A 12786-nucleotide genomic window follows, 5' to 3' on the forward strand; every position below is an offset into this window, starting at 1 on the left:
GACACTAAAAATTACTCAAACTGAAATGCAAAAGAAAAAAGTTAGGATAATCTTAAACAAAAAAAGAGAAACTGTGATGGCCAAGACTGTAAGACCAAGTAAAAAAATGCAGTACTTGTGTAATTGGAATAACAGAAGGCAAAGAAAAGGAAGACAAACAGTTAAAATATTTAAATATTTTTCCATAAACCACAGATACCACAAGCTTAGAGAACACAAATAGGATAAATAACAAAAAATACATACCTAGGCGTTTTATATTAAAATTGCAGAAAACCAAAGAGAAACAAAATTTTGAAGGCAGCAATAGAGGGGGAAATACATAATAAAGGATTAAGAATTACAGCAAACTGCTCATCAGGAACCACATTAGAGTGCAGTGAAATCATTAGTGTTGGAAAAAAGTAGAAAAAACAAAGTAGACTTCTGTATCTAATGAAATTATCTTCCAGTAGTGAAAGTGAAATAAACATTTTCTCAAAAACATTGGAAATTGATTGCTTACGGACTTGTAATGTAAGAAATTTTGAAAAAAGTTCTTGTAAAGAAGTAAAATAACATGTCAGAAAGTTGCTTCTACATAAAGGAAATGTGTCAGAAAAGAAATAAATGAATATCAGTATATTGATAGTGTTCTATAAGCAAAAAATCTATTTTTATAAATGAAGACCATGAGAGAGAGAGGTGGTATCTATAGGAACATCTGAGATTTCAAGAAAAAAATCAGTTGAAAATGGGACCATGATTAAGTGACACATGGAGATGCATAGGTCAGCTTGGATGATGTCAACTTATAGAAAGCAATTTTTGTCATGTGAATATAAAATGCATTTCCATAATGTCCTCTATTGAACTGTGTAGGGGACTGAAGGTAATTGTTTCCTTGTTGGTGCCCCTACAAAACCTCAGTATAAGCTCAGCTCTTTGCCAGATAGAACTCAAAATAACAAATATAACATTCATAGTATTTGACTAAATATTTGTAGTTTATAAATCAATATTGAATTCTCAAATGAAATATGTTTTCCCCTTAGAACTTCCTTGTATCTCAGATTGTAAAGAATCTGCATTGCAGGAGACCCGGGTTCGATCCCTGGGTTGGCAAGATCCTCTGGAGAAGGGAATGGCAATCCGCTCTAGTATTCTTGCTTGGAGAATCCAATGGACTGAGGAGACTGGTGGGCTACAGTCCATGGAGTCACAAAGAGTCAGATATACCTGTGCAACTAACACTATTATTACTACTACTTAGAATAAACAGTGGGAGAAGGCAATGGCACCCCACTCCAGTACTCTTGCCTGGAAAATCCCATGGACGGAGGAGCCTGGTAGGCTGCAGTCCATGGGGTCGCTAAGAGTTGGACCTGACTGAGCAACTTCACTTTCACTTTTCACTTTCACGCATTGGAGGAGGAAGTGGCAACCCACTCCAGTGTTCTTGCCTGGAGAATCCCAAGGGACCGTGGGGTCTGGTGGGCTGCTGTCTCTGGGGTAGCACAGAGTCGGACACGACTGAAGCGACTTGGCAGCAGCAACAGCAGCAGAATAAACAGTACAATGAGATACATAATACCCATTTTTAGGGCCAAATCAAAAAGGATAAAACATCTAGTAGTGGTGAAGATGTGGGACAACTGGAACTCTCATACTCTGCTGGTAGGGATATGATTTGAGGAAAGGTTTGCAATTTCTTATCAATTTGAAAATACTCTTAGCATACAATCCAGCAGTTTTCTTCCTAAGTATTTACTAGAGAGAGATGACTACTGATAAACTCAACAATACAGATGTGTCTTAAAGATCTGCTGAGAGAGAGGGGCCAGACACAAAAAGGCTACATACTGTATCATTTTATTTGTACAGATGCTACAAAAACAAATCTGAACTCTAGTAACAGAAGACATATGACAAGTCTGAGCATCTGTGACTGGAAGGAGCACATGGCAACTTTGAGAATGATGGGTATTCTGTGTTTTGACTGGAAGAATGGTTAAATAGGTATATACATTTGTTATAATTCAATGAACTGTACACACAATGAGTGTATTTTATTGATTTAAGTAATATTTCAATAAGATTAGTTTTGAAAAATATATTTTAACTATGGGGGGGAGCAAGAATTAACCTTAAAACTATTGGCATTTCTGGATTTTCTTTTTTCCCCCCTTTTAACCTAAGTATTGGCATAATTAGAATCTAATTCATTATCTTAAGAGATATTTATCATCTAAAGGAGGGCAATCTCTTTTATACAGGTGATAGGGAAGCTAGCTATATTTGTATATAATAAGTATATGGATATGATTTTAAAAAGAGAGATACAACATTCCAGGTTTCTAGTCAGGGGGAATATGCTCACGGGATTGGATCAAAAGATTGAGCATAAAATTCAGGTACATTTGTCATTTTGTACTAAACTGATTTACCTACTCTGATGCAGTAAGGTTTGCTTTTTTATATTTTGTTATAGGTCTGTGCCCAATTAGCAATATGCAAATTAAGCCGCTGTGTAAAGGGACTTTATGTTTCCTGTAGAAGTCATTACATAATTATCAGAATCATTTGTAAGGACGAAATATTTGGACGTATTAACTGCCTGTGCTTTGTCACAAGCCAGAAAAGTCACGGCATTTGAAAGTAGTCAAATATATACACTATTCTGTTAATACAATATATCTCTCACTTGTAGAGAAAATTTATTTTTCTACAGATATGAATTTTCTGATTTAACATGAAGAATGATCAGTTCAGTATGAAAGAGGGACATTTTAAATCAGTGACCATGAGATTAAACTGATTAAGAAAGGGAGAAATACTGTGCTCTCAGAATTATTCAGTAGAATTTGATGCCTTTAGATTGATTTTAAATATACAGCATGTGTGCTGTGTTTAGTCGCTCAGTCATGTCCAGCTCTTTGCGACCCCATGGACTGTAGATCTCCGTGCTCCTCTATCCATGGGGATTCTCTAGGCAAGGAATACTGGAGTGGGTTGCCATGCTGTCCTCCAGAGGATCTTCCCAACCCAGGGCTTGAACTCAGAACTCCCACACTGCAGGCAGATTCTTTACCATGTGAGCCACCAAGGAAGCCCAACATACAGGTGATTTCAGCCAAATGTGAGATTCTGATTAAATTTTGGATTGCTCTGGTTTCAAACAAATAATTAAAGTAACCACATTAAAAAGAATGTCATGTAAACTTTTCTGGAAGATTTTGGGCTAATTAGCTATGCGTGTGTGTGTGTGTGTGTGTGTGTGTATGTGTATGTATAAATAGCACAGTCTCTGAGGTTAAGCTGCCTGGTTTGGATCAGGACTTATGAACTGGTCAAACTTTGACATTATTTAAGCTTTCTGTATTACTTCTTCCATGAAATTGGAATGGTGATAACTAGTGTACATTTTATTAACTTGTTATGCAGATTAAGTGAGTTAATGTATATAATATGCTAACAGTGCCTAGCACATGAACACAGCTTATGTTAGGTGAAAGCACAGAATGCTTTCACTTAGTGATACCACATTCTTACTTATAAGGAAGAAAATGTACCATCTTCACCATTGCAAGGCCTGTTTTGTTCTTGTTTATATTAAACAGTAACACAACTTTCCGATGAAAATGTTCTAGCGGTACTGGTAAGAAAGATATAATAGAGAAAAATGAAAACTCTTGGTGGGTGAAGCATAACTGTGGAATATATAAGATTAAAGAAACACTAGGGTAGAATTTTTTTTCTCTATTCTTCATTGACATATGCCAGGCATCTCAAATAGAAGCTGGCATATTAAAGTCAGTAAATGTTTGTTGAATTAAATTGAAATGAATATGAGGAGATGGGTTTGTCATATTTTGCACTTAAAAGATTTAAACATTCAACTGTATCAGAACAATTATAACTCAACATGCAAGACACATAAAATAGAAATTGTTTAATAAAATACCATCCCACATTTAAAAAAGGAAATCTGTATGAACCATATAATTTGTAGGTAGAAAGGAAGACTACAAAATGTCTTGATAAGTCTTTGGGAATCTCACAAGACAAAGAGAAATTAACGGTAATTCACATTACATGAGAAAAAATGGGGGAAAAGGAAAAAACTCTAGGGAGAAAATTTTTATTGATCTGTGAAGTTCCCAGTGTACTCTATGGGAAATATATCCTGAACCTTGCACAGTTAAACTTGACAAAATTTGGTTCCATATACCCTGCTTCCTTTTTATTTCTAATCTGCATAGTTTAAAATGATCAATATGAATAGAGATTACTATTAACTAATTATTAGTTAATTATTTAACTAATAATTAGTTAATATTTAGTTAATTAATAATTAATAATTAATTTAGTTAATTATTAATTTAGTTAATTAATAATTTAGTTAATAATTAATTATTTAACTAATTAAATAATTAGTTAATAGTAATCTTTATTAGTTAAATAGAGATTAGTTAATAGTAATCTCTATTAATTAAATAATTAGTTAATAAGTATAGCTCTGCCTTGCACTTCTACTTAAGCTTGCTTTAAATTCATGGAAATATCTTTTAATAAGATCAGAATGCTTCCACCTAATGATGCTATATTCTTTCTTATAAGGAAGATAATGTACCATCTTCACCATCTCAAGCTGTGGACCCTACCTAAGTAGTCTTCAATGACTGAATAAATTCTGTCAGTTAATACAAGGCAATAATAAGTTGCTGCTATCACATGATTCTGCTTTGTTGGATGTGATATTAAATATGTGAAGGAACTTTATTGCATTACTCTACCTGCTCTGTTTTCTCATCAATCTATTTTTCTTTTTCTTGAGACACTTTTTATCATAGTATCATAAAATATCAATAAGATCATAAAGGTGAACTTGCAACACATTTGCAAGCTAAACTCTGTTTTGAAACTTGAGTAAGTGAGGTAAAGAAAATACTCTTGCTCTAAAGAATTCTCTGTTGAAAACACTCTTGTGCATTCAAATTTCTAACCTTGAGCTATTGTGAGTCTTAATTTTATAATATATGTAAGTGTCTGGAATGAATGCAAGTCAATATAGCGAAACAGATGATACATATAAGCTATCCAGATTAACTTTTTTCATCCAATTGGTCTCCCATTTGAGACTGTTTGAATTAGTGCAATATAGGGGGAAAAAAAAAATAAAACAAACAAAAAAAATAAAATAAAACAGAGGCCAGAATGAAGAAACAGAGCTGGAAGGAACAATATCTAAAGGATAGTGAAATGATTTTTGCTGTGCTGCTATGGAAGATGAACTAAAATTTGATCAATAAGCAATCTCAAAGTCCACTTATTAAAAAACTCATAGTTTCACTTAAAAAAAGGAAGCAAAAAACCCCACTTCATTTCAAAATCACTAGGGTAATTTGCTTCTTTGAACTATAAAATAAGAACGGTAATAATTCAAATCAGTTCATTCATGCAGAGGAATAAATATAAAATAACTGAAAATAAAACAATATAATGATACATATTAAAATAATTGCCCCTTCCCAGTAGAAGGAATAAAAACCTATTAACCAAAAATTGCAATGAAATTGCCTATTGGATGACATTAACTTAAACAAATTTTAAAGTTTTTTCCTAAAATGACTGCTATTACTTATTCCTGTAGAAAACTGGATCTATTACAAATGTTGAAGGCAGCAATGCCAGAGTAAACTTCTTTTCCTTCAGGTTAAAATAATTTCATGGGAAAAATTACTCAAGATTCATAGTTACCTCAAAACTCAAGTCTTAGTGCACAATCTCCATAAATAAATTCTAACCTCAGGTTTGTAAATAGTAGAGGATTAAACTAGAAATGTGTATGTAATGAAAATTAAACTCTTTGATAGGTAGTCATGAAAAGGAGATAATGAAATTAAATATGAAAGAAAAAAGTGTTATCAGTAAATATATTTTTAAAATGACCATTCCCCCAAATCTGTATATATGTTTATGGGTATGCATGCTGCTAAGTCACTTCAGTCGTGTCCAACTCTGTGCTACCCCATAAATGGCAGCCCACCAGGCTCCTCCATCCCTGGGCCTCTCCAGGCAAGAACACTGGAGTGGGTTGCCATTTCCTTCTCCAATGCATGAAAGTGAAAAGTGAAAGTGAAGTCGCTCAGTCACGCTGACTCTTAGCGGCCCCATGGAATGTCCGTGGGATTTTCCAGGCAAGAGTACTGGAGTGGGTTGCCATTTCTCCATTGGGTTTGCATATGTTTGCACAAATATATACGTATATGTGTGTATATGCATACATATATATACTATATATATATTATATACAGTCAGGTAGAATGTTAAGGATTTTAAGAGTAAACTATAAAGAAATAAGAAGGAAGGGGGTCATTATTGTTTCTCAGGCTCAGATCACTGTCATTTTTTTTATTGGGTCACTCTTTTAATCTGTAGCTCATCCAGGGGACTAAACATCCACAATTTGCCCTGGACATTATGATGTGACCAAAATTTTCTTTAACTAAAAGTTTAGATAATAAAAGCCAGGGTATATTTGGCAATATTTCATATAGATCTGATGAGTTTTAAGAAAGAAAGTGTTCATTTAAACATGTACCTTACTGGTGGTTGAACATTAGGTTGATTTTTATAATAGCCTTTAATTTTAAAGTTACCGTATATCTTTGGCACATACAGTAAATGCTTATTAAATGAGTGTTGATTTAGTCCTTGTGTATTTTGAATGGTGAGTTCCTGAAACATGTGGATACTTGAAAATATTTGCAGTGTATGATAGATTTCTGAAACTTTGATGTGAAATGAAGTGAAAGTCGCTCAGTCGTGTCCGGCTCTTTGCAACCCCAAGGACTATACAGTCCATGGAATTCTCCAGGCAATGATACTGGAGTGGGTTGCCATGCCCTCCTCCAGGGCATCTTCCCAACCCGGCAATTGAATGCAGGTCTCCCACATTGCAGACAGATTCTTTACCAGCTGAGCCACAAGAGAAGCCCAGGAATACTGGAGAAGGTAGCCTATCCCTTCTCCAGCGGATCTTCCTGAGCCAGGAATCATACTGGGGTCTCCCGCATTGCAGGCAGATTCTTCACCAACTGATATATCAGGGAAATGTTGATAACATATTTGCATTATTAAACCATATTGCATTATTAAATATATGAAATAATATATTCAATTTAATTATATTGACTATTAAATAAGTCACCCTTTATTAAAGTATATTGTTAGTGTTTTGATTGTTTTTTATTATTATTAACAGAAAATGCCTGGAGACAATGAAAAACTCATAAATTAGAAAATTAATGCTAAGCAATAAGATTTATAATATCTGCAAACAAATGCAAAGATCAGCAGCTGGTTTATACAGATGGCCAATAAAATGCTGTAATGCCCAATACGTAAGCAGTGGAGGCACGAGGCAGGTAGTGATTAGCTGTGTGATCAGTTAGCTTTTAGTTTGGGTAGAATATTGGACTTCTTTTTTCTTCTACCAGAAATTGTCTCCATAAAAAATAATTATCAAAATATTACATTTCACATCATGGTGCCTCTTGCAGCAAATTTACATCAGTTTATTTTGATGGCCTGAAATTATTGCTGGAGCTTCTGAAAAAAAAAAATCTGCTTTAAAAATCAAGTAACCATTTAGGTAATAGGAAATTTGAGTTCATTACTTAACAGCTAAATTAAAGAACTGATATAATTTCATTTTTCTGAATTTACTGATAAAAATGTGAGCTTCCTCTCAGGGTAACATCTGATCATTCTTACATGCAAGCCTTACAAGCCTTCAGTTTATCCCCATGATGTTTTTAGTGTCATAGAAATTGGCACTATTTCCTACTTCAAGGAATGCATTTTGATTAATACTTTAAGTAAATGAAACAAGAAATTTTACTTTCATGATTTGACTGTATGTGCCCCACCATTCTAGTCTTCCTTTCTTGGTTTTTCTCCTCCCCCTACTCAAGCCCACTTACCATTCCACATCAGAATGCACACATATATACATTATGTTAACACACCATATTCCAATAAATGTGACTGTGGTTTTCAGCAAAGGCAGCAGAGCATGTCTGTCATTTGAACTTAATCCATATATTTGCCCTAAGAAACCTTATCCAGTAATTTTATATTTTTCTTGATATTATGCTATTAAGGCTAATCAGTAAGAAGATCAACCCCATGCCTAGTGTCAAGATGTGAGTACCAAAAATGAAGTAGAACTTGCATAACAACCATCCAGTGATCACAACAGACAAACTTTTTTGACATCAAAATGTCTTGAGACCAGAAGAAATGCCTGTTACCACCACTGCATCTACAGTAATTTCCAAAATGTGTTGTACATACCCTATGTTACTTCATTGGAGTGAGAGAAGAAAATATTAGAATTTTTCTTTATTTTTTGTGTTATCACGAATGTTTTAATTTGGTTTACTATAATATCTGTGTCAATCATCAACAAAAAATATAATTTATTGCAAATATATACTCATGCATTTTTTAAATTGATTGGAGAACATGATTGAAAAAATGTTGAAGACTGTTAAGAAAGTATATTATAGAGTTAAAGTGAAATTCAATCCAGAGAAAATGATAGGTTGAACCATAAACTTTGTCATGTAAGTGGGGAATTCACTACATCTCCCACATACCTTTTTAAACTTTAATCAGCAGGAAACAGATGACACTTTCAAGCAAGCCACCAAGGAGAGTATAATACAAGAGTTGTTTTCAAAAGAATCAACAGAGTTTGGAGAACACAACAAAAGATGGTTGTATATGGTGGCTCTTATCAGGGGTTAAGTCGCTACCACTTTGGACTTTAAGTGGAGGGGAGGAAGCGATTATATGAACTGATTAAAAAGTACATCTTTAGTTTGAGTACAGAGTCATTTGTACCTGTGACGCAAGGGAGAAGTGAAAGAGTAAATGACTTAATTTTATTTTTGTCTTACTGTTCATCTTCTTATTGCTTACTTTCATTGGCCAAATTCAATCTGAGGCCAGAGAATTCCACAGACCTAGTCCATTCAAATCACCCTCCTGGGACAGAGTTGGAGAAAGGTTAAGAGTTGAGTGTGAATCTGGAAGAACAAATGGAAAAGTTACTGCATTCCATTTCTTATTTTTTTTCCCCCCAGCATATGAGCTTTTTTAGATGAAAAATATATGTCCCAAGTATAAGGGATATGTAAATACCATCAACTACCATATTCTTATGAATTGATGTTCTATCATTTTCCCAAACAAAATCTAATATGTTAGTAAACCTCAGTGCTCCTTGTAAAAGGTAATCTAGAAAAAAAATGTAGGGAAATGAATTAACATAAAATACAGTTGTTATAGTCTTATGATATAGAGCTGCTCATGAAGTCTTAGATGATAATTATATATCCTTTTAGCTACAATTATTCTATATGTATCCTAAGCTGTGTCAATAACTAGTCTGTACAGTATTCTATACCTGATGGCATGATCCTGTGTGATAAGCCTTGTTGATCTGCCTTTATTGTGTGCTCAGTTGCTCAGTCATGTCCTGACTCTTTGCAGCCCCATGGACTGTAGCCCGCCAGACTCCTTTGTCCATGAAATTTTCCAGGCAATAATAGTGGAGGGCATCGCCGTTTCCTATTCTAGGGTATCTTCCTGACCCAGGAACCAAACCCACGTCTCTTGTGTCTCCTGAATTAGCAGGCCGATTCTTTACCATTAGCTCCACATGGGAAGCCTCTACCTTTATTGTGTTGCTCCATTATTCTATTACCTAGCCTATCACAGAAATGAGACACTCCAGAGTAACCTCTAGGTTCAGAAATTGTTCTCTTACCCACCCCTTATGTGGCGGCAATCTCATTTTCTATTGGTGAATAACATCAATCACTTCAATCATGATGTGTTTCCTTTCTCTGCAGAGAAGGTTCAACAGCTTAAGGAGCTCATAAAGAGGGCAGACTCAATTTCAAATTTTGCAGAGCCTTGATTATGTTCTCTAGTGGAAGCATTCCCCCCCCCCATGGAAACTAGTATCCTTCTCCCCATAAAAGCTGGATTGTAGTGATAGAAATATTGCATCAGCGACTTTGCTAAAAGAGGCCATTTTTACATCCTCCTTTGGTTCCTGGACCTGTGCATTCTGTTTTAGGAGATACGACATCATGCATTGAATAGTGCTTTAAGGCACGTGACATCCTGAAGGATGCCATCCCTAATCCACAAGATTTTGTCTCACCAATGTTGCTGTCATAGTCTTTAGCAGATTATTCCATTCTATCAAGTCCATTGAGAGCTTGGGAGCAGTCAGTTGTTTTTTTTTTTTTTTTGCTGGACCCATAGTCATGTTTTATTTTCCCCCCATAAATTATTTTCCCCAGTCTATGGTAAGATTATGTCAAAACCCAAGGAAAATAAAGATTTTGAAAGTCTACAAATGGTGGCACTGACAATATCATGACTGGAGAAGGCAGATCCCAGATATCTGTTTCTCCCTTTGAGAAGACATTTTTTTTTTTCCTGCAGTGATGAAAGCGATCTGATAGAATCTACCTCATATAAGTGGGGTCTTCCCAGGTGGTGCTAGTTGTAAAGAATTCTCCTGCCAGTGGAAGAGACCTAAGAGATGGATTTGATCTCTGGGTTGGGAAGATCCCCTGGAGGAGGACATGGCAACCCACTCCAGTATTCTTGCCTGGAGAGTCCCTTGGACAGAGGAGGCTGGCGGGCTACAGTCCATAGAGTTGCACAGTCTGACACGACTGAAGCGACTTAGCATACGTGCATACAAGTTGGTCAACAATGGTGCCATATAAATGGCTTATATTATTGGCAAGTTGGGTGGTCATATCATATCAACAGTGTTGAGAAGTTCGTGTTATCAAACCAGTGTGCAGTCTTCATAAGTGTCATCATGACCTGTTAGTACCTCTCCCATTGAGCAAGCACTGGATTAACTGGGGGAAAAAAAAAAAAGTGACAGCTATAGGAAGGATAATTCTGTCCATGTGATTATTGAGAGGCTCCTCTGCCATGGAGGATTCTCTGGAGGATTCCATGGGACCTGAATCTTCATCTCATTTGCACATTTCAAGGGAACCACTCATATACTCCTCCATCAAACCTCTTTGCCATTGATTTTCCAGTCTTGGTGTTTTTAGTCCCCTACAAATTGTCCAACTTGTTAGCCACAATTCATAAATGAATGTAGATTCCTAACTCAAACCATCTCTCTGTCACACAGTATTCAGCCAAATTTCCTCTCTGACTTTTTGCCTGATAGGGGTTTTCCTTTAAGTGAAGGTCGCTCAGTCATGGCCTACTCTTTGTGACCCCCTGGGCTATAGAGTCCATGGAATTCTCCAGTCTAGAATACTGGAGTGGGTATCCTTTCCATTCTTCCCAACCCAGGGATCAAACCCAGGTCTCCCACAGAACTGACCCTGAGTAGATGTGAGGTAACAGCTTTTAGCAAGTACCAGTAGATTCTTAGTTAATCTAGGCTTGTACCAATTTTTCCTTTATTAACTGGTCATAGGGCACTCCCCATGAAGTAAATTATTGTTGAGAAATGAGAGAACCAACTATCAGCAATCCCACAGAAAGGAAACCAGGGAAACAAATACCCCCGACTCATCCATCTCCTAATCCCTAATATCCCTCCATCTCCTATTCCCTAATGTCTATCCATTTCCTATTCCATAATATCCTTCAGTGCCTTCCCTACCAGAAATCAAAGGACAAGGGAACTTGGATGATGTGAGAGGTCAGCCACCCTTGGCACATCAGGCTGGAGTTGGTGTAGAGGAAGGCCGGTATGTATATATGTGCTCAGTTGTGTCTGACTCTTTGAGCCCCATGGACTTTAGCCCGCCCTGCTCCTCTGTCACGGAACTTCCCTTGTAAGAATTTCAAGGCATTGACTTTTCCAGGAAAATTCTAGGCAACAGTACTGGGGTGGGTTGCCATTTCCTAGTCCAGGAGATGTTCCCAACCAAAAGATCAAACCTGCGTCTCTTGCATCTCCTGAATTGGCAAGTGGGTTCTTTACCACCAGCACACCTGGGAAGCACAGAGGGAGGCCTCGTGGGCCAAATAAAGACACTCAACAAAATTGCAATAAAAAAACCCCACAATCCAGCAGGTGATGTAATTTTATGACTTAAAATACTTTAGGGTATTTGAGATAATCCATTTTTCTGCTCACAGTATTTTATAATTTTTAATTGCAGACCTCTATGAAGGATTTTTTTTGCTTCTAACATATGCAATCATAAGAACCTACCAAGTAATATTTGCCTCACATTTTCTGTGACTAATAGTAGCTAATAAATTTTGAGCATTATTGGACATCTTATACAGCTTCATAATAATTAAAATGTTACATTCAGAAATTATTTTAAAGATATGTCTTTACTGCCTCAATTAGATGCACAGTCAATGAATGCAGTGCTCTTTCATTTTTTGGCTAAAGTGGGTATATTTTTGTGCACTTAATGAATCACACGTGATGATATATCGCATGCTGAAAGTTTATTATTGTGTATCTTAGGAATAATTGTAATGTTCGGTAACCCAGGGGGCTTCTTTAAAATGGTCATTGGTCCACTGCAGTTTCACCTTACAAAGAGGGGTTTAAAGCCAAAATTGGTGCTTTTGTTTCCAAAGATTTTTATTTATTTATTTTTTTTGCCATGTAGAGAGAGGTGGGAGGATGGGGAAATTTCCTATTTAAAGCTGAAAGTTAGGCTATTACTAGAGCTATTGGAAGCTGAAGACAATTTAAATACTGTGAATGAGGAA

At 35.9% G+C, this 12786-nt stretch overlaps 1 protein-coding gene across 32 annotated transcripts in view; it reads left to right on the forward strand.

The window, feature by feature from the left end:
- GALNT13 (polypeptide N-acetylgalactosaminyltransferase 13) overlaps positions 1–12786 on the forward strand; it is a 943716-nt gene that overhangs the window by 537860 nt on the left and 393070 nt on the right. Inside the window, exon 2 of one of the 32 annotated variants that reach the window (XM_086368892.1) lies at positions 1864–1998. The exons of 30 other annotated variants lie outside the window; for them this stretch is intronic. The gene's annotated coding sequence lies outside the window, so the exon portion shown is untranslated. Of the gene's footprint in view, positions 1–1863; positions 1999–11698; positions 11799–12786 lie in introns of all 32 variants that reach the window. One more of the 32 variants, XM_086368890.1, reaches the window with a different exon arrangement.

Source organism: Bos grunniens, chromosome 2 (assembly GCF_055505025.1).
Source record: "Bos grunniens cultivar Pamir isolate PY7600 chromosome 2, Bosgru_T2T1.0, whole genome shotgun sequence".
Lineage (NCBI taxonomy): Eukaryota > Metazoa > Chordata > Mammalia > Artiodactyla > Bovidae > Bos > Bos grunniens.